Source organism: Felis catus, chromosome D4 (assembly GCF_018350175.1).
Source record: "Felis catus isolate Fca126 chromosome D4, F.catus_Fca126_mat1.0, whole genome shotgun sequence".
In the NCBI taxonomy this organism is placed as follows: domain Eukaryota; kingdom Metazoa; phylum Chordata; class Mammalia; order Carnivora; family Felidae; genus Felis; species Felis catus.
The window spans coordinates 34,422,297-34,443,151 of record NC_058380.1 but is presented as its reverse complement, the minus strand read 5'-3'; the positions used below and the strand labels follow the sequence as shown (position 1 = coordinate 34,443,151).

Below are 20,855 nucleotides of genomic sequence, written 5' to 3'. Positions count from 1 at the left end.
GTCTATCTCCAGAGGTTAAAGGGAAAGATAAACTGATGTTTAAAGTATGAGTTTTTAATCACCTAATTTGGTTTGATGACTATTCCCCAATATATACCTCAAGTGTATTGTTAATAAAACCAATCTCAGAATTTTTTCAGCTATGTCTTGTGAATTGTTTAAATAGCAACTCATACACACACACACACACACACACACACACACACACACACTCATACTCACATTCACATAGGCTCTCTTGGGTTAGGTAAAGAACATTAGAGCATATGTGGTGGAAGCCACAAGATCAGGCCAGTTCAGTGTTTGGTTCTCTTATACATATGGTCACATACTGAAGAACTGAAAAAAGAGATGGACCAGTTAAGATGCTTTGAGCTCCAAGCAAGAGGAAATCCACCAAAAATGTTACTGAAACCATGAGGATACTTATCTCAAAAAAAATCCAGAGATAGGACTTTAGGATTGGCTAATTCCCTGGATCAGCATCATCAATAATCTGTGCTCTATGTGTCTCACACCACCTGTAAAAAGTGTGTATGTTTTTTCCTCCTTTCATGAGGACAGTGAGGCTCAGAGAGCTTAAGGCACATGTAAAATGTCATCTGTTTATGGCTGAGCCAGGAGTTCAGCCCACTCTGAGTCTTGAGCTTATTCTTCTGATCACAGTAAAAACACAATACATTACAGATGTTAAATATCATTAAGAGAATGAGATAATACTTATTAGTAAACACAATAATATACATTAGCATCCATACAACTAGATTTGTTGATTTTACAACTACCAACTCCCTGTCTTTGCTACACACTTTAGAAAATATACTTCGAGATGTTCACCTTATGCTTGAAATATTCATCCCAAAAACCTTTAGGTTTTTTTTCTCACCATTTTTTTTTCATTTCATAAAAGTGTCTACTTTCTGTGTGTCCATGTATGGTTGTATAGCTTGGGGACTGACCAACTGTCATCATGGCCCTAAATCTTCCACTTCCTCCCCATACCACCCTTGCTCCATCTGAAGGAATCCTCTCACCATCCATTAGAAGAATTTCCTCCATTTTTCTGTTTTGAAAGTTTCATTAGAATTACCAACTTAGGTCAGAACAAATATCTAGACATTGTATCCTAACATTTTCCAGGAGATAGGCTCTGAGTGGAAGTTTCAAGTGCATGATTTTATATAGTCTGTGCAATAGCTCTGTGAAATAAATATTATTATCTCTGTTTTTATAGATAAAGAAATGAGGACTCTGGGGAATTTTACAGCTCACCCCATTACACACAGCTATTAACAAAGTTAGGGATTATGTTCGCTCATATCCCATGCAATTTCCACTATAATAAATTAGGGGAGAGACAAGATTCATTAAGTGAGCAAGACAGCTGAGTGGTTGGACAATCCAGAGTACGTAAGGCATTGGGATCAACGTGGAGAGAGTGAGATGCTCAGAGGAGACCTAGAGTGGAGAAAAGGGGCAAGAGTGAGAAGGCCAATGACAGACATTTCCTACTCATTGTTTTTTCCAGACTTAGACTCTGCAGCTAGGCCACTTTCCTATTTATTCTAGTTTCATTTGGTGATACCCAAATTGGGAAATTGCAACAATAAGTATGTTCAACTGACATCACATATTGTGGACATCTACAAGGAAAAAAAGAAATTCCTATTCCACATTGATTTGAAAAGAAATAAATAATATCTGGAGTTTGCAGTTGAAAGTCTTATATTTGGAAGGATGACCAACCACATGTAAGTCACAGGCAAGGCACTGAGCCACCCACTCGGGGATTTTATCCACCATTCAACTGGGAGGTAAAATGGGAATTTTATTAATGGGTTGGGATTGTTATTCATTTACACATGAGGACAATGCAGAAATGTCCAAAGGAAACAAATATTATATTATATTATTAAAATGTTGCCCTAAGCTATAAGTGATGTTCTAAAGGACCTGAAAATCTAGAGAAGATGTAGTTTTATTCCTCAAAGACTGGAAGCACATGAAAGCCAGTATGATGAAGAAACTAGTCATATGTTTTTATTAGTAGAATCTGGGAGATGGTTCACAAATGTGTTTTACTATTTACATGAGGTAGCTGGTCAGCTCATAGGGAGCCCACCCACCACTGATTGCTACAGGAGAATATTTTGTTTCTCCCCTTCCTCTCATCCTCTTTTCTTGTCACTCATACTTATCGGCAGGTTTGTAGACACTTATGCCAGAGATCAGCAAGACCTGGTCTCCTTATCCTTCCATTATTCAGAACAAGTCATTATGTAATGAAGAAACCTTGTTTTGTTACTATTTACAGATATTTATGTTCATAGTATAATTTTCTGGCCTTATTAAGATGAGATAGATGAAAGTGCCTGGGTGGCTCAGTCAGTTAAACATCTGACTTTGGCTCAAGACAGGTCTCACAGTTCATGGGTTTAACTCCTGCATCAAGCTGTCCGCTGTCAGCACAGAACCCACTTCAGATCCTCTGTACCCCTCTCTCTGCCCCTCCTCTGTTCATTCTCTACCTCTCTGTCTCCCTGTCTCTCTCAAAATAAATAAACTTTTAAAAAGATGAGATAGATGAAAATGAAGAGGAAAGAAAAATAGAGGGGCATTAGACAATAGAATAGAATAGACAATAGAATGTCATTCATTCTTTCATCATTCATCATTCATTCATTCAAAAGTCAACACATATTTATAATTGCCTGTTATATAACTAGGTACCCCCTTAGGAACTAGGGCTATCCAATTAATCAAACCTGTTCAATTTACCCTCTGGGAACTTAGATTCTGGTGGGGAAAAAAAGAAATAATAAATAATAAAAGCAACCACATAGCATGACAGCTGGCATTAATTGCTCAAAAGAAAAGTAAAGCAGGGCAACAGGATTGAGAAGATGGCGTGTTGATATTTTATGCTAGGGATCAGGGAGTGTGGTCATGTATATAAAGATTCATTCATTCAATATTTATCGACTGCCTTTGAAGAGTTGGGTACTGTGCAAGATACAAGATGAATAAGACATGGTTCCTGCCCTCCAGGAGCCAACAGCTCAGTAGAGAATCTCGCCACCTGCTCTATTAGGCAGACAGATTAGAAGTCTCAGGGCATATTGCAGCAGGAACATTGTACACAGTGACCAATCTGAACAGATTGTAAGTATTCCAAAACTCACAGTGGTTTTCCATAAAATAATTCTCACTTCAAGTAAACATTTTCAGTTGGTGAGTAACTCTGTTTTCCACCGACAGCACTCATATTTGAGGGCTTCCTTAATGCATTGATGACTTGTTTTTCTGATTGGTTGCCAAGGTTTGTTTGGGTCCTTATTGAAATGTACTTACTTAACTCCTCCAAAGCAACTTGGCTGGTTTCTTGTTGCTATACTGGCAAATGCTGCCTCCTGTACTGAAAAATTTGTTATTTCTGAAAAATGTGGACTGTCCCTGGACGGTTTTCATGAAAATCAAAGATAAAAAAGAAATACAGATTTAAAAAAAAATAAGGGATGGAGAACAGAACTTTGTTTCCACAAGATTTACATAAATGTAGGTCACATCCTGGATGAACCTAGTTTTATCATGCTTTGTGCAGATACCTGGCTCAGAAATTCCTGATTCATCAAGAAGACAGAGGAAAGTATAATTATGGTCAAAACACTAGCTTTTATAAACAAACTGCTTTTCTTTTTTTGTGTGTTATTAACACAGCCTCCTTATCCGGAGCTTTACAAAGGTTGTAATAATATAACATTGTTAAAAAGAAATCTCAATCATGTGAGAGAACAACACTGAGCTGAAAAGTCTTTGTTTTCCTGAAGACAGAGCCTTTTTTGATAGGGGATGGGAGATCATATCACACACAGTTGTTCCAGAGGACAGGAGAAAGAGTCGCTGAGCTCTCTGCTAGCACAAATGATGCTAATCCACTCGCTCTGCAGGCTCCACGTTGGAACCTTCTTCCTCTTCCCAGACTCTCCGACACATTCCTCACCCTTTGCCACACTTAGAAGACCCAGGAGAGGAAATTATTTTGGGGAGGCTGAGACACAAGCACAGGTGGTACCACTTGTTATAAACTTTTCAGTTTTTGTTGGGGCTGTGAGCCAACTTTATAGTGGTTTGTTCTGTCAGGAAACGGAAGCAAGAGTTTTTGGCCCTGGCTGTTGATTGATTTGTGCTGTTGCTGATTTCCATAGGTTGCCATTTTGCAGAGGACATGTTGCTTCTCACTAGTACCTCAGGGCCACGGTGCCAGCCTGAATTACTGCCAAAAATCCTTATTTCTTTACTACTCCAAACAGTGCATTTGGGCAGTTCTGTCAATTCTGTATTGGAGAAATTTCACACCAAAATTTGAATTTTGTTGACATATTTCTTTTTTGGCCACACCAAGGGAAAAAACAGTTTGTAGTAAATTTATTCTTTTTCCTATGCGTGGGAGTCCTTCCCATTGGTAAAGTGTTCACTCTTATCATGGCCTCATTTATAGCAGCTTCCAATGCTGTGATCCTGTCAGCTTTAGGGGTAAATGACAGACAGGAATTTTGCTATCAAAGTTAATTCCAAAGGCCATGAAAAGTCAATCATTAGATAAGATCAAGAACTTAGCTCTAAATATAAACTCTTTCTCAGCACTTGCAAAGAATACTACCAAAGTTTAACCCTGCCCTAAAATTCCCCATAGGAACTCTGCTCCTCACTAAATATCCTGTTTTCTAAGGATATCATTCACAGTGAAATTTACTCCATTGAATCTCCAATAACTGATTCCGTGGCTTATTTTCATATCTCACTCTTTTTTTTTTTTTGGTGATAAGGTACCAACAGAAAACTTCCATTTTCAGCTCTATGAACTTTGATTCACAGAATATACTGGAATTAAGTAATTTCTCAGGGTGGCCTTCCAAACCAGGGATAGTGTCCAGTTATTGGTGGGTTTGGCTTAGGTTATGCTGTTTATTTGTTTGGGTTGTATGTTTTGAATATATGCCCAGGGCTTTTAAAAAGAGTGATGGGAACATTCATATAAGTGGAATTAAAAGCAAGAGAACAGACATTGCCAATACTTTAATTACGAACCTCGCAACATGTGTACTTATTTGGGAGTTTAAACAGTGTAAGACAAAATAGAAGGAAATGAGTGGGGACCTAGTGGTTTTGAATGGGATGGCTGCCTTTTCTTCTTAGCATGCAGACAATAAAAAGCATAAAGCTCTTCTACCCTTTCAGATGCCCAAAGATATGGCAAACTGCCTTGTGTCCATTTTTCCCAATATCCTTTGCACTTTGGGCATTATCAGAACAGAGGATAAAACTACAGTAGTCATCTATATTGGAGTATATCTGAGTTGGAGTGTATGGTCTGTGTATATCTCTGCCCCCTCCTGCCCATAGTGTTTTCTTCAAGGCCAAAAGGACCAGCACATCATGGGCTGCTGAATTCCAGAAGGAAAGGGAAAGATTGTGGTGTGTGTGTGTGTGTGTGTGTGTGTGTGTGTGTGTGTGTTTTCACGCTGGCATCTTACCACCCTCATGGTTTTCTATTGCCCAAGAGAAAAAAACCAAACTCTTTGGAATCTTTCTTCTTTTGACAAATTTCCCAGACTGTAACCATAATAGCTGGAGGGTTGTTAAACAAGGGAGTATAACTAAGGTTGGGGTGGTGAACCAAAGGAATTTGGAAAGTTTGAGAATTGGGAAGATTGGGGTGGTTGACACACACTTCCTTTTCCTTTAATTTTTGAGGATTTTTCCCTCTCACATCTTCCTTTCCAATCAAGTGTATTTCATTCCAGACATAAAATCAAAATCCTCTTCTCCCCAGTCTCTGTGTGGATTAGGAGTAATTATAAGGTAAAACTAACATTGTCTCCTCTCTTGAAATGCATACTTTTCTTCTAAAGGTTTATTGAGGGGTCTATTTGGCCTTTTTCCAGAGTTTTATATGAGATGGTATTTCCAAGGTAATATTACACTGATCCAATATAATGTATGGTGGGGGGCAGGGTGGCTAACTGAGAACATTTTACTTTTAAGTTAAAGAAAAAAAAACTGATGGCAAAAGACACACACCAACACTAGTAGCTCATGGCAATTCTCTTCCTGAGTATAACAGCTAGAACTAGTTGGTTCCCAAATACAAGGCTGAAGCCGACTGAAATGTCCCAGCAGGCTGCTGGGTTTGCACTACAATGTCCAGCAAATTTCATGTAATTAGAGCTGCCTGCTGAAGGAGGCCTGCGGTCTCCATAGGCTGTTAAGACCTTAGTTATGGCCAGAAGGGAAGTAGGTAGGATTCAAGTCCTGCCACCAATGCCAGAAGCTAGGAGTGCCTTCATAGTGAGGGCAACTGTTAGAATGAGCCAGCTGTGCAAAGCAGAATCAAAAAGCTTGTAGATTTAGGTAAAATAGTGCCACCTGTGATTTTTTCCCCTTTTGAAAAGTATGGAAAAAAAAAAGGCAAATCCTAGAAAAAGGGAACTAGCCTCTTCAGAAGTGCCAGAAACTGCTCAGCTGTACTGGGTTATTTTCCTAGGAACAATGAAAATCAATGAATTTGAACTGAGTTATCACTGCAGCTTTCAGAAGTACCTGAAAAGCTTTGCCAAAAATTCTGACTCCCCATAACTGGCCCAGAGGTCAATTCACGGATCTGGGTCATGTGTAAACTGGGTGTTTACCATCCAAAGAATTATTAGGAGCCTTAAAAGCGGTGTTTCAACGTTCTCTGTGAACTGCAAAGTGCTGCTCATGTGGTCATATTGAATAACATGGCATGGAGAGCATTCCTTGCATTAGGTATGGGGTGCTAGCAACTCTTAGAGAAATAAAAGAAGGCTGCTCTAAGTTGTGTAGTTTACATAGCTGATAGTTTTTCTATTATTAGAGTTCACCAAGAAAAACTTCCCTCTCAAGAAACTGAATTCCTTAAGCAAAAATGTGTGAGCAACATCTTTCTCTCTCAAAGTGGTAGTTTTCTGTTATTTCTGATTTAACTCTGAAAATAACACACAAACATCAAGACTCAATCCCAAATGTTTTCCAAGACAAGTTTCAATCTTTCTGCTCCTTTCTTTCTTTGTTTTAATCACAGATTTATTGGGGGTGGTGTGGCTGGAATTTCAGTCAGTTGATGGCATTTCTTCCCCTTTGAATGGAACTGCAGGGGATGAAAATCATTAGGGGATGTTTGTATTGTATTTGGATGAAAGGGTTTTCCTTAATATGTGTGCCCTGCTTGCAGCCTACATTCTTCAAATCACTTAATAGTGCAGAGTTGACATGCCTCACACACAGTGGAGGCCTGAATGAGTGACCAATGGGATGAATGGGCACACATGAAAGCCAAGTAGAAGGAAACGCTAAAAACACAGCCCTCGTGTATGAAATTTGGGTTGTGTTTCATTTGTAGTGACTACCTAAAAATGGAATCCAGTCAAAAGGTCATTTCTTTTTCACTTATAAAATAAAAGTGCTTTCACAAAGAATCCTTAAGCTGGAAAATATTTTAGAAATAATCTAGTCTAGTGATTTTCAAATCATACTTCCTAGAGCTGTAAAGCAAGGTTACTCCACCTTGGCTAAACATTTGAATCACTCAGGAAGCTTTTCAAAAAAATATGCTAGAGCCTCATTCCCAAAGAATCCAATTCAGCTCATATGCATTGTCCCAGGGCATATGTTTTAAAAGTTTTCCAGATGATTCTAATGTACAGCCAAGGTTGTGAACCTCCATTCTAGGGGTTTGGCAGTCGAAACATTTGGAAATGTGATCTGATAAGTGCACGTATACGCCCTGAGGACAATATAATAGAATGTATTAAATGGGGAAACTTGGGATGTGCTTGTGCCCTACAGAGTTCCCATGAATTTTAAAGAAAACATTAGACTTTGGAAAATTCAATTAAACAGCATTCTATCATGTATTCCTTGTACAGGACATTCTGCAGATGTACAAGGTATGCACAGAGATTAAGACCCAGTCTTTCTCTTAAAGATTTTATAGTCTCGCAATCTGGGATTTGGCCTGTGGCAGAGGCATAGGGAAAGAATGAGAAAAACAAGTATAGATATAACTTTAACAAAAGGCAAGTGTGTTATGGATGGCACAACAAGGATCGAATCGCAGACAAAACATTCCAGCTTTCAGCATCTGGTCTAGTTTCTCATCTCTTCTTCACCCAGTATAGAACTGACCAGACTGAGCAGTTATGACATCCAAACCCTTAGAACACAGCCTGTTCTGGGGCAGCACAGCTCTGAGATGGAAAAGCAAAGCAGGTGCCTTGTTCCTTCTGACTTCCACTTGGTACAAGGTAGGATGTTTCCTAGAGCCTGACACTCACTAGGTAGGAGGTCCCTTTGATAGAAGGGAAAAAGTAAAAAGGATGGGTGCCAAGTGTCCTGTTCAGGACTGTTTCTAGGTGTCTGGCCGACCACTGGTTTCTTTGCCAAGGGGAAGGCAGAGAAAAACAACTGTTTGACCTCATTTGCTTTTGTGCTTCTCAAAGTCAAAGATTGTTAATAGCCCATGTTATCATCCATTGATTCACTTAGCAGATATCTTTTGAGATCTCCTTAGGGTCCAGGTTCTGTGCTTATTGATGGCCATACAAAGAGTGTGGACATGCTCAGGACTTAATAGGTCACAAATATATGCAATAAAAATATAAGCAGATACCAAATAAGAAAATGAAAGAATGGGAGAACAGAGGCAGGACAAATTCATTGTGTTTAGCGGACTGCAATAAAGTTTGTAAAGAAAGTGGTATTTCACATAAAAAGGGCAATTGACAACCATTTATTTCCTCTTTCTCCCTATCTCCACCCTTCCCTTCCTTTACTTCCTCAAATATTTATGAAGTACCTATAGTGCTTAAAGCACTATGATGAGAGTTTTGGGCTTCTAATCAGACATCAATCTGTTCTCAAAGGGTGGAGAGGAAATGTTTCCTAAATATGAACACCCACTAGAAATCGTTAAGTGCCGTAATTAAAGTGTAAGTAAAGATGAATAAGACAAAGATAGGGAAAAGTTTCAAAAGTGACTGAAAAAGTTGTAGTCGTGATGTTTTTGTTTTTGCTAACTTCACTGCTTTGAAAACTGCTCCTGAATATGTGCAAAAGCATCCACAGCTACACTTGGGGACATTGCAGTATCTGGGAAGCAGGTTGAGGGCTAGTAACAGACCCCTGTCAAGGATACCGGGACCATTTTTTTTGTACTGGTCATTTATAATCCCCAGCCTGTGAAGAGATATACTTACTATTATGCAGAAATCAACTTGTGCTATGTCACTTCTGAGTTTCTGAAAATCATTTTCTGAAACTCTATTTGAAAGACCCTTTAGAAATAAAGTCACAACTTTTTATGGCGTTCTTGCTAAAAATGTGAAAACTGAACTTGATTGGTGGACTCAGAAGTCTTAGAAGCTTTGAAAAACTGCTGTGCTTCAGGTTTTACCCTTGCTTTCTTTTTCTTTCCCTCACCCCCCCCCCCCATCCTAACCATTGAATCTTGAAGCGCATTCTTTCATTAAGGAGATTCAACACCCTCTACAGCAGTTGATTGTGAGTCATTAACATCCTGTGGCAAGTCCTAGTCTTGAAAGATAAGAGTCAACCTCATGTGATAAAATTTTAAACAAATGCTGCTTTCCTTTTTTTTTTATCATTCTCTCTCTCTCTTTTTTTCCTATCATTCTTTTAAACAATACGAACTTTGGCTGGCCACAGAACCAATAATAATAATATTGTAGTTTAAAATTTAACTTTATTTCCAGGGTATAGCCCATGCCATTGACATTCTGTAGATAGTGAAACTAAGCTTTTCCTCGTTCAAAGACTCTTGCTATCCCTCTCAAGAAATATATGTGATTCATTTCTACCATGTGCCCCATTCTTTCGCTATTCAGCAAAATGGAGCCTGCTTCACCAGTTTTTGGTCTCTGTAGATTTCCCCTTTATTGAGTGATTAATTACTGGCTTTCTGGTGACTTCTTAATCTTTTTCTGTATTTTAAAATATTCCTTCATTTCGAAATTCTCTAGTGTAAGATACAAACTCTAAATGGAACATAAGTAACCGCAATTACTTTCCTCTTTGTTCAGCTTTGCCTTCAAAGACATCATTTGGAAAATGTATTAAAAATCACAAAAGTTTAAAACTTAAAAATAAACACTAAGCAGTTAGTTTTGTCAATGAAAACATTAGCATTTAAAGGTTAAAGTGACTTAAATGTGCTTATTCCTTGCATTACTAATAGTGTCCATTTATGTTAGCAATAGTTGTATTTTTAAAAGATGCTGCAAATATATAAAGATTGGTGGCCTCTGAATATTTAAACACAATATACTTAAGACAACAAAACCAAAACACACTTTTATTGTTAGGGAATATTGAAACCCACTGCTTAATGTATGAGTTAATGGAACTTCTTGACAAATCACCTGTTAAATTTTAGCTGACAGCTTGTCATATATTAATTATAAATAATTGTAATATACGGCTATCGTAATGCATGCAACAAAAAAGAAAGAAAGAGAAAGAGAAAGGTAATTAGAGTATATCCTTTGTTTTCCCCCTTCATTTCTTGCTCACAGGAAAAAAATGACCCATGTTTCACTTGGGTTGGGATAGTGCCAATGGTTAATGGAATGCCCCACTCTACTAAAGAATTTAATGGGAATATCCATTTGTCACAGTCACATGCTGTAATCTCCAGTAGCAGAGCCAATGGAAAATAGCATCGTACCATAACGTCCTCTACACACTGCAGGTGAGGGGGAAATGCAGCAGCTGAACTGAACAGAGTCAGGGTGCAGGGCCTGGCTTTTCTAGGCCTGTCTTTAGAGGACGATGTGGATTGCTTTTCTTTAAGAGAACAGTGCTGTGCTGCCTGACAGCAACAAGAAATGCTGCCCTGGAGAAAAAAAAAAACAGTGCATTTCTTTCACATGGAGAAAAATGTGAATGTTTGCATAGCAAGGCTCAGAATCTCTAACCAGCTTTTTGTCTCCTGGAAGCCCCCTTGTTTGTAAAGAGACTTTGATTGGTGGAATCAGAAAGACCAGGATTAGACTCTCATTTCATTTGCCTCCTAGTTCTGTGCAGGAGCTTCCCAATCTGAAGGAGGGCAATAACAGCACCTAAATGTGCAATGTTACTGGTAGAATGCATAGGATTATATGAATAAAAAGTAGCATGGCACCTAAGTTACAACTGCCTTCCTTTCTTTTTTACAACTTAGGTGGAATTATGGTATAGTTTGATTACTGAAGATCCTGTGTTCCCAAAGAAATCAAAATATTGTTTTGTGACTATATTTAATATCTGTTTTACCTTTCTCAATTGCCAGTTCTGTGTTTGGACTAAGAAGTAAGCTCCTGAAAAATGCTGTATGAATTAAACTGGGAAAACTCTCTCAAATGAACATTTTAACACTTGTAGAGATTAATGGTCATTTGAAGATTAAAACCATAAATTATTATCCCATTTGTGCATTTAGCAGCAAGTTGGTGAATTATATTAAACATGACTAGCACCTATACGACGAGGTCTCAGATATTCATTTCAGTACCTTATGAAACTCTTCACCATCTTCAGAACATGTCCCTTGAACCTATGTCATGTTTCTCCATTACAAATTAAATTAAAAAAAAAAAACTGGCCCTCACAAAGAAAATATCATCGACAACAAGTATTTGATTCCTTGGTTAATAATGTGTAATTGAAATAGAAGTAAAAACACAAAATTGAAAGTCAAACAGATATAGGTTTAAAATTCTAGCTTGGCCACAAGCCAGCTATGTCAGCATAGCCAGATTAGTCTCTGGATTCCTGTTTCCTCACTTGTGCAATGGGGCTAATTATACTTAACTAGCAAGGCACTTGTTAAGATTGGAGGCAAGGCAGTGGCTTCGAAACTTAATTACTAGTCACATGATCAAAACATAAGTTTTACAGAACAATATTTAGTATATGTAGCACACTCTTCTTTCTTTCCTACTTTCATTTCTTTTGCTTAAAAAGTTGTTTATGACCTACTGGATTTGTGACCCATGACAGGTCATAATGTGCCTTTTGTAAACAGTGGGATAGCATGATGTTTAGTACATAATACAAGAGTAACAAATGATTACTATCATTGCTGTTATGATTATTTTTAGTCTTTTTTAGGATGTTTCATTATAGATGAGAATAAAATCTTTCAAGTACTTCTAGGAACTAACTCCTTTGGACGGGGTCCAAAATAGACTCATACTCATTGTATGCTGAATTATGCACTAGAGGGGGTTGTGCTATAGCAAAGTTGCTATATGCTATTCATAACAGAATGTTAGAGTGGAAAGGACCTAAGAAAATGTCTAGTCCTATTTCTTCACTTCTCTTCATGTAAGTATTTATAGTTTTAAAACAATCTATATTTATTGCTCATAGATAAGTGGGAAAACAGTTTGACGTAGAACTAGGGGTAATTAGGAAGAGCTGGGGGCAGGGGAACACTGGGTCATGATATCTGCATTTTGGGGCTGCTTCTGCCACCAAATAGTTGGATCACCTTAAACTCTCAGGGACTCAGTTTCCTTACCTATAAAATTAGGTGATTTCAACAGATAATTAGCCCACTTCTGATGTTCTTTGATTTCAAATCTCCAAATAGCAAACATTCCCAGAGGTTATAGGAGATGCCACAGAGTGCTGTTTTGTTACAAATCTGTTGTGAATGTGTTAATATTTGTATATGAGGCAGCTGTCTTACCCCACCTCTGTAGGATGTGCACAGAAAGTCTGGCGTCTTTGTTTCTTCCATCTCCTCTTCCTCAGCATTGTTGCCCTGAATAATGCTGGATCTTGTACAAAAATAGCTCGGACTTGCTAGTCACCTTATCCCACTGCCACTTCTTTTTCCAAGACATTTGGTTATAGTAGGACATGAACATCTAGGACCTCATTGTGTCAGGAAAGTATGGTCCTCCAGCTAATCTCACTTACTTACATTGTTCTCTGTCTGGATTGTCTCTTCTTTCTGGATCCCTTTGCTACCTGCTGATTGCTCACCTTAGTCATGATCATCTCTAGGTTCTCTAGGTAGTTTAACTTGCTATCAGCGGGTTACGTTGTTACTTCCTTGACTACACTCTTAGACAGCAGTCAGCCTTCCCAACTGGGATCTTTTAAAATAAGGTCAGACCTGGTCAGATCATCTCTCTCTTTTTTAAGTTTATTTATTCATTTTGGGAGAGAGAGAGAGAGAGAGAGAGAGAGAGAGAGAGAGAGAAAGAGAGAGAGGCATCAAGAGAGGGAGAGGGAAAATCCCAAGCAGGCTCCTCACTGTCAGCACAGAACCCCATGCTGCTCCATCCCACAAATGTGAGATCGTGATCCCACAAATGTGAGATCGTGACCTGAGCTGAAATCAAGAGCGGGATACTGAAACAACCTGGTCAACTCTTCTTAAATGTGGCAGAGGGATGTGTATCTCTCCACCAAAGGCAACAGCAAAGGATTGTTAGGGCTTTAAGAACTTTTCTGTTTGTCCTTCTGACATCCAACTTTGCAAGATGAAAATGGGACTCGCGGTTTATGGAGGAGAATGTGGCAAGGAGAAAGCCGAATCAGTTTACAGTTTACACCTTGAGTGAGAATCACCTGCTCAGATTTCTGAATCCATCCTTAAGGCACAGGGGCAGTTGTCCATCACACCTGCTCAGCCTCTCAGTTCCTTATGTCATCAAAAAGCCTGAAGGGTACACCTTGCTCCAGAAGCTTGCACAGGTATGAATTTCTTCTAAAGTTTTACTGTAAGGCTGACCACACACACACACACACACGTAAAAGGAAGAGTCAGGCCACAACGATCCCTCCTGCCCTGTCCCCTCACATGCTGGAAAACTGAATTTAGCAAGGTTCCTGCAAAAATATGTGACTTCTTTTTGGAGCACAAAAGAGGCTGAGGATTACTGACCAATGCTTCAGTGTCTTTCAGGAGTACAGCATGCAGCTGGAGGCAACAGTCAGGATGCTGGATCATCTTACCTTTGCCCTTTCAAAAACAGCCTTGAACCTGCAAGGCATAAGTATTTTGCGTATGTGCTGGCCTGAACGCAGAATGGGCAAGGGAGGGGTTGGAGGCCCTGACTTTATTTAACCTTTCTGACCAAGTTTCTAATAAAATTTTGGTAGGCCAATTGCCAAAGGTAGCTCCCAGCTACTGACTTTGTCCACATGCTAGAGATCCTGTGAGGAGTGACGAAGGTTAAAATGTGCCTGTTAGCTAACAATCCACCCAGTGTGTTCTGTGGATGAAGGGTTCACAGATGAAGCTTGTGTAGCGGAACAACTGACTGCATGTCTAGGGAGAGGGTTTTACGTGTTCTTCAGACAAGCTGGGAGCAGTGAATTTCCAACATCCTAAAAGGGGGTAGCATGGAAGCAAAACAAAGGTTATCACAGTAAGGTTGATTCCATACTTCCTTTCCTCTCTGACTCTAAAGTAGATCCTACAAGCATCCCTGAATAACACTGTCAAGGTGAACTGGGGCGGACACAAACTGTCTCATCAAGGAGCGCTCCTTGTATTATTATAACTGCTTTGAATGGGGGCGCGATCAGCATTTTTTTTTTTCCTCCAGTGCACCAGGACACAGAGCAGGAAGGACCCGGGTGTGCATCTCTTAGGAGAAGAGTGAATTTGTTAGAGGGGGTCTTTTCTGGCCTGGTGGATGGATGCTGGAGAGTGACGTCACCCCACCCCCTCCTGTGTGTGTGTGTGTGTGTGTGTGTGTGTGTGTGTGTGAGCTTCGCCCAGCTCTTCTGCTTGCCCCTCCTTCGTCCAGCTCCCCGGCCCTTTCAGTGGGTCAGTGGTCCAGATTCAGGGATTCGCCAGCGGGCGCAGCGGGCCTGGCTCTCCCTGCGCCTGGGCGCACCCACACTCACACTTCTCGCACTGGCAACGCGCACACACACTCTCCCAGCGCCGGGGCACCGCGATTCTGTGGGATCCCCAGCACGTTACGAGGATTTTAGAAATCACTCAGACAAGGAAACAAAGAAAGAAGCTTTTCCAATCACTTTCCTGAGCTTTTTGATTTAATTTCCCCACCAAATCACCTCGCCTACAACCGTAACCACCAGGTTCAGGCCAGGTCCAAGGACTGGGCTGGACTGGCCATCCCACCTCCTGGCTCCCGACTCCACTCGGGCCGGTCTCCAGACGTCGCCTTACCCCCTCTCCCCCGCTTCCCCTCTTTCCCCGCCGGCCTCAGTTTCTGGTTACCTCTCGCGTGCGCTTCACTTTTGGGGGGAAGAAGAGAAGGGGAGGGAGGCGCTGAGGGGGGCAGCCGAGTTGCTATTTGTGGCCAAAGAATCCTCTTTAAAAGAAGCAGCAGCAGGAAGGAGGAAACGAGAGAAGCGGAGGGAGAGGAGACCCGGCCCCGGACCCCCCAGCCGCGAGCAGCGGAGCATCGAAGAGCGGGAGGAGGAGGAAGAGCAGGAGGAGGAGGGAGAGCAGACACAGCGGCGGCGGCAGCAGCCGGCGAAGCGAGCGCAGGGCGAGCAGGAGGAGCGGGAGGAGGAGAAACCGCCGCGGAAGCCTCCGGCTCACAAGGGCCAGGAGGACGGCCCGGGAGGAGGAGGAGGAGGCGGAGGAGGAGGAGGAGGAGGAGGAGAAGAAGGGGGTAGGGGTGGAGGGAGGGCGGGGGGACGCGCTCCTTTGGATGCTGGATTTCGGGTTTTTGGACTCACTCGCTGACTCTCCTCCACTTCCTCGCTCTGGACTGGGCTGGCCGTACGAGGGCCGGGCGGCGGCAGCGACTGAGGGGACTCCCGCGGCGGCGGCCGCAGCTCCGCGGGATTAAATTGGCCGCCCAGAGGCGGCGGCTCGGGCAGGCGCGGGCTGCGCGGCCGTGGCGGGGCGCGAAGGCGCTGGGGGAAAGTGCTGGTGGCGGCGCGGGAGGCGGTGGCGGCGGCTGCCCGGAGCCAACATGACCAGGTAAGTCCCCGAGTGACCCGGCCCGCCCCCGCCCCCGGTGTCCTCCCCTCCCTGCGCTCGGGGCTTGCCCCAGAGCCCCGCTCCGGCAGCCCGCGTCTCCCGGGCCGGAGCTTCCCACTCCCGCGTCCGCGAGCCCAGCGCCCCGGCAGCCGGAGCGCACACAGTTTGCTCTTCTGAACCTCCTTGGGCAGAGGTCCTCCCCTGCACGGCTTGCCTGTGGGTAAAAACTCAGACCAGGGAGAGTGGAAATTCTAGAGATGGAGGGTGTTTGGATGGACCCCCGCTCTCTCCTCCTAGGGTGGGCAGAGTATTGGGGAAATGGAGGAGCAGTGGGGCAAGGCGACCCTACCCAGGGATTCTGCTCCGTATATATCTGTATCTTTTTTTTTTTTTTTTTAAGAGGCAGTGATTACTGTTTTAAGAAGGGCTGGTTATGGTGAGGGGGCGAATTCTTTTTCTTTCTTTCCTCTGAACTAGTGGGGGGAAGGAGAAATAGCAGGAATCGAAGTCTACAAGGCTGCCATAGAGGAGGGGGATTGTTTTGGAGACCTTTCCAAGGCAAGAATCAAAGATCGTAGTTCTGCTACGGGAAGCTGCTGTTTTTACTCATTCCGTAGGGAAGGGGACGCAGAATTTATAATGAAAAATCCAAGTTGCAGGAAACAATTTAAAAAGAAAGCCACAACAAACCAAAGGTTCTTTGCTTTTCTGTCGATTGATTGTAGCTTTTATGTAGGCATGTGGAGAACTTGCATTGTTTATCTGCGAGGTTGGTTTTCATTTAGAAGCACTAACAAATGAAGTCAGGTTTCTTATGCTTAAAAAAAAAAATCTTGAACACTAAGTATGAGATTGGCTTTCATTAATTGGGTGTTCTAGGATTCTGAATAGTTCAATTCCCCAAAATCCCGACTATCACAATCTACTTGTATTGTTTCCAGCTCCCCTCCCAGTACAGACTTGCAGAATGTCTCTGTTTTCTAAAATTCTTGAGGTGATCCCCCAAGACCAAGCTACAGTTTGTGCCTTAAGAACCCAGGAAGATTCTCGAGGGATCACTCTCTCTGTATTATCTCTTAAAGTTTTTTTTTTCTTTTCATTTTCTTTTACATGCCTGTAGACATAGTGGCACTGACCTGGCAGAGCTTAGCACCCTCATTTTGAGCCTCTCAGAGACTAGGAACTGCTTGTGACTTGAGATAGATTTACTGTAGGACTTCCAGAGCTACAGACACGGTCCTGTCCCCTTGATGTGTTCCTTCCAACCATCCTGTAATAACACATATGGGGACTTAGTCCAACCATTGATACTTTTTATCATTTTGGCCATTCTGTCCTGTTTGAAAGTGTGCACACCCACTACTCAACTTGAGTAGAACCAAGGTGATGTACCAAGACTTGAAATATTCTTATTTAAAAGAATATTTAGATGATACCAACTTGACGATGCTAATATGAGGCTATCCAGGACAATGCTTAGTAGATATTATACTTATTTTGAAAGCATACTGTGTTATATGCCACAGATAGATATTATTTTATTGACTTAACAAAGAGAGAATAAATGTTCAATGCTAGATGTCCGAATTCTTGAAATAGACACCCTAAATGGACATAGAAAGAAAATGTCCTTACCTCCCACCTCCCATAATTATGTACTGTACTTTGCTTTTCAATGGAGCTAGCAATTCTGTGACAGATTTTTAAAATTCACCCTCACGCTATCAGCTATTATTGTACTTTCAAAGTGTGAAATTGACAAGCTGGTCAGTTTCATGAATTCAGCTGTCAGATTGTGTCCAGTTAAAAATTGCTAAAAGCTGTAAATGTGCCTGCCTGGAATTTTCTTTTGTAAAGGAAAGACAGCAAGAAGATGAGGATTAAGGGGTGTTATTAATTGTACATCCTTTAAAATAGGTGCGCTCCACTGTGAGTTTTATCACTGGCTGTTGTTGGGAAATATATGCAGATTTTTACTATTTTAAAAGTGGCATTCAGTTTGTGTCAGTATTTCATTTACAATAGTCAGCACTTTACTTCAAAATTATCTGTTCTTAAAGCCCTCAGTAATAATAGTATAATGAGTGAAATTCAAAGAGGAAGATTGTCTCTCAAATATATCTTAATATATTTGAGTAATATATTACTTTTGTAATGACATGTAGAGAGATGGATGTTAAATATTTTATTGTGGAGGTTATGTAACACAAATTCTTGGACCAGTGTGGTTGTAGTTACTAAAGTAATGAAATGTGGTGATCTACTTCAACATATGTGTATTTTGGTAGATAATCATGAAAGTAAAAATAATTAAAGTATTAAATACAATGATTTGATTTGCCTTTTAAGATTGACATTCATTTAAAGCCAGAATATCTTAAAGTCGAGAACTGAGAATCGGAATCCCCTCATCTGCTGCTATTTGCTAAGCCACTAGGGGCCTGTATAACTGTTCTTATATCCAGGAGATACCCTCCTATGGCATATGCAAACCCTTCCTAGAGAGACATTAAAATAAAAAAAAAAAAAGTAGGCAGTCCCCTAAGTTTTTGTTTTTAGCCTATTAACTCAGACTCTAATGTTAGCCACAGACATTGATTGAAGAGTTTTCCAAGAACACTAGTTTAAGACCATGGTGGTGTAAGGTGATTTTTCATATAAAATGTGAAACAGAAGAGGTATTTGTGCAAATTCATATGTGATCTCAGTTTCTCAGTGTATATCAAGGATAAACAAGTAGGAACATTAATAACTTTTTTATTGGGCTGATAAGGATGTCATTTGCATTAATGTAGGGTTAAAAGATAAATGAAACAGAATTACTCTAAGGAAAGTGTAGTCATAGATTGATGGTGTGATTAAACTAGCTTTGTAAGTGCTGTGCAAGTTAGTATGGAAGGAGAATCTGAGGCTGTGACTCCAGTGTAGTCAGCACTTGAGGGACCTGGGCTGAAGATGGACTATACATTTTTAAGTGTCAGTTTCACAAATTTGAAATCGACCAGCTGTGGCAATCTTGATAGACATTAGGCAATAAGGTCAAGTATACTTACACTGTTCTTTTGTTGATTTTCAGTTTTTCAAACTGACAAGGGTGACTATTTGTAAAAGAGCCCACCCCCGGCATTTGCATATTGGATTTCCTTCAGACTGAGCTTGATTTATCAAGCCATTAAACAGTTCTATTTTTAAAAAGATTCTATGGATAAATAAGAATTCATTAACACAATCACATATGAAAAGTACCATTTCAGGAAAGATGGATTCCTCAAGGTGATTTTGCTTTCAAACTACCCTTCAGTTTCAGCTGTGCGTCTGTGGGTAGTCTGAGAGTTTGAGTATGTATGTGCTCTAACTTGTGATCCTGAGAGCATCAAACTTTTAGACTCAGGTCTTTAAATCTAAGCACTTAACCTTTGCTCATGGTTACCCTCCTAATTCCCCCCAAAGTTTCTGGTTATCTCAGAAATGAACTTTACCTTTGACATAGTGTGCTCAACTTAGTGGCCACAAAATACACCTTTAGGATTTGTATTATAAGATATATGAAGTGCTAAGTATACAGATGTTAAGTATCCAGTTTTCCAGAGTATTCAAAGAATGTATTATGTTTTTTCTTATTTTCTTAAAGGGACAGTACTTTTTGGTTGAAAAGTTTAGTGTGAGAAAACAAGTTATATTTTAAGCTACACTTACTCTGGGTGCTTTTTTGCCCTAAGGAGTTATTCACCTTTTCCTTGTAATGTTTGGTTTCTTTGAAAAAAATCTTTTCTGGAAGCTGCTTACTTGTGATGGCAGAAAGGCACCTTGCAGCCTGAAGCAAAGTCTATGTTTAAAAACATTTCTTTTTGTATTATTAATGATTTGCCAAGAAAGAGCAAAGGCAAGAGTTAATTCTCTCTGTGCACGACAAGATTGAGGATTCCTGTATAACACGTCAACTAAGAAATCTGATAATGCGGAAGAAGATTGCTTGGAAGGGATTTGTCAATGAATTCTATTCCCACAAACATCACTTGTTTAAGCTTCTGTAATTTCATAGCACAGTGACATTTCCACCAAAGGATTGGTTTGTTTGGGGATATGTTTTCTATATGAATAATCTCATTTGCTTCTAATTAGTAGTTGGTAACACTTTTAAAATTTCATGCTTGACTTGCATTTGTTTTGACAATTGAAGTGTCCAACTCCCCCTCTTCCCCATTTTTAAAATAAAAATGTGTTTCAGCTCTTCACAATTAGGCCCTTAAGAAAGATAGCTGAAAGAATATATGGCTTGTGCTTCATGATTGTTCATTATATGAAATTATAGCCTTACATGTAAGAGTTCAGCATTTCCTTTGCGTCATAAGTCTTGGGGAGGTCAAAGAGCAAATGCTCGTAGGTTACAGCAGTCTCTGACCTAATGCAGCCTAAATAATAAAGTCATGGCGGTGGTGCTAGACTGAAGCATTAATGAAATAGAATTCTTACAAGAAGTATTTCACAAAATTACATTTAAGGCCTCTGCCCCTCGTTTCTCCTCTAATAAATTACCCATTTGTTTTCACGTAATCATCAGTAAGTTTGCATTTTATTCTTTTGACATTTTATTTATCAAATATTTTTAAGACTTAATGTTAAAATAATTTAAGTGTTATATCCACATGTACTGCTATACCCTCAAAACAATGTGTCAGGTGGAGAGGGGGAGGGATGACTAAAATAATGCCTGTAAAGCCCGGTGTTCTCCTTCTCAAGATAATTCATTCAGTATCTTTCTGTTCATTATTTTCTATTTGAGGCTGATATGTTTAATTGGATCGTGTCAATACTGTTCAGTTTGTCTATAGCTTTTTAAAAATTACCAAAAAAT

At 40.4% G+C, this 20,855-nt stretch overlaps 1 protein-coding gene across 46 annotated transcripts in view; it reads left to right on the top strand.

The window, feature by feature from the left end:
• The window catches only part of PTPRD (protein tyrosine phosphatase receptor type D), an 834,341-nt gene that overhangs the window by 286,776 nt on the left and 526,710 nt on the right, over positions 1 to 20,855 (top strand). For 15 of the 46 annotated variants that reach the window (XM_045043809.1, XM_045043824.1, XM_045043823.1 and 12 more), the window contains exon 1: positions 15,745 to 16,000. The exons of 1 other annotated variant lie outside the window; for it this stretch is intronic. The gene's annotated coding sequence lies outside the window, so the exon portion shown is untranslated. Of the gene's footprint in view, positions 1 to 15,742; positions 16,001 to 20,855 lie in introns of those variants that run through there. 30 more of the 46 variants (XM_045043802.1, XM_045043805.1, XM_045043822.1 and 27 more) reach the window with 7 other exon arrangements.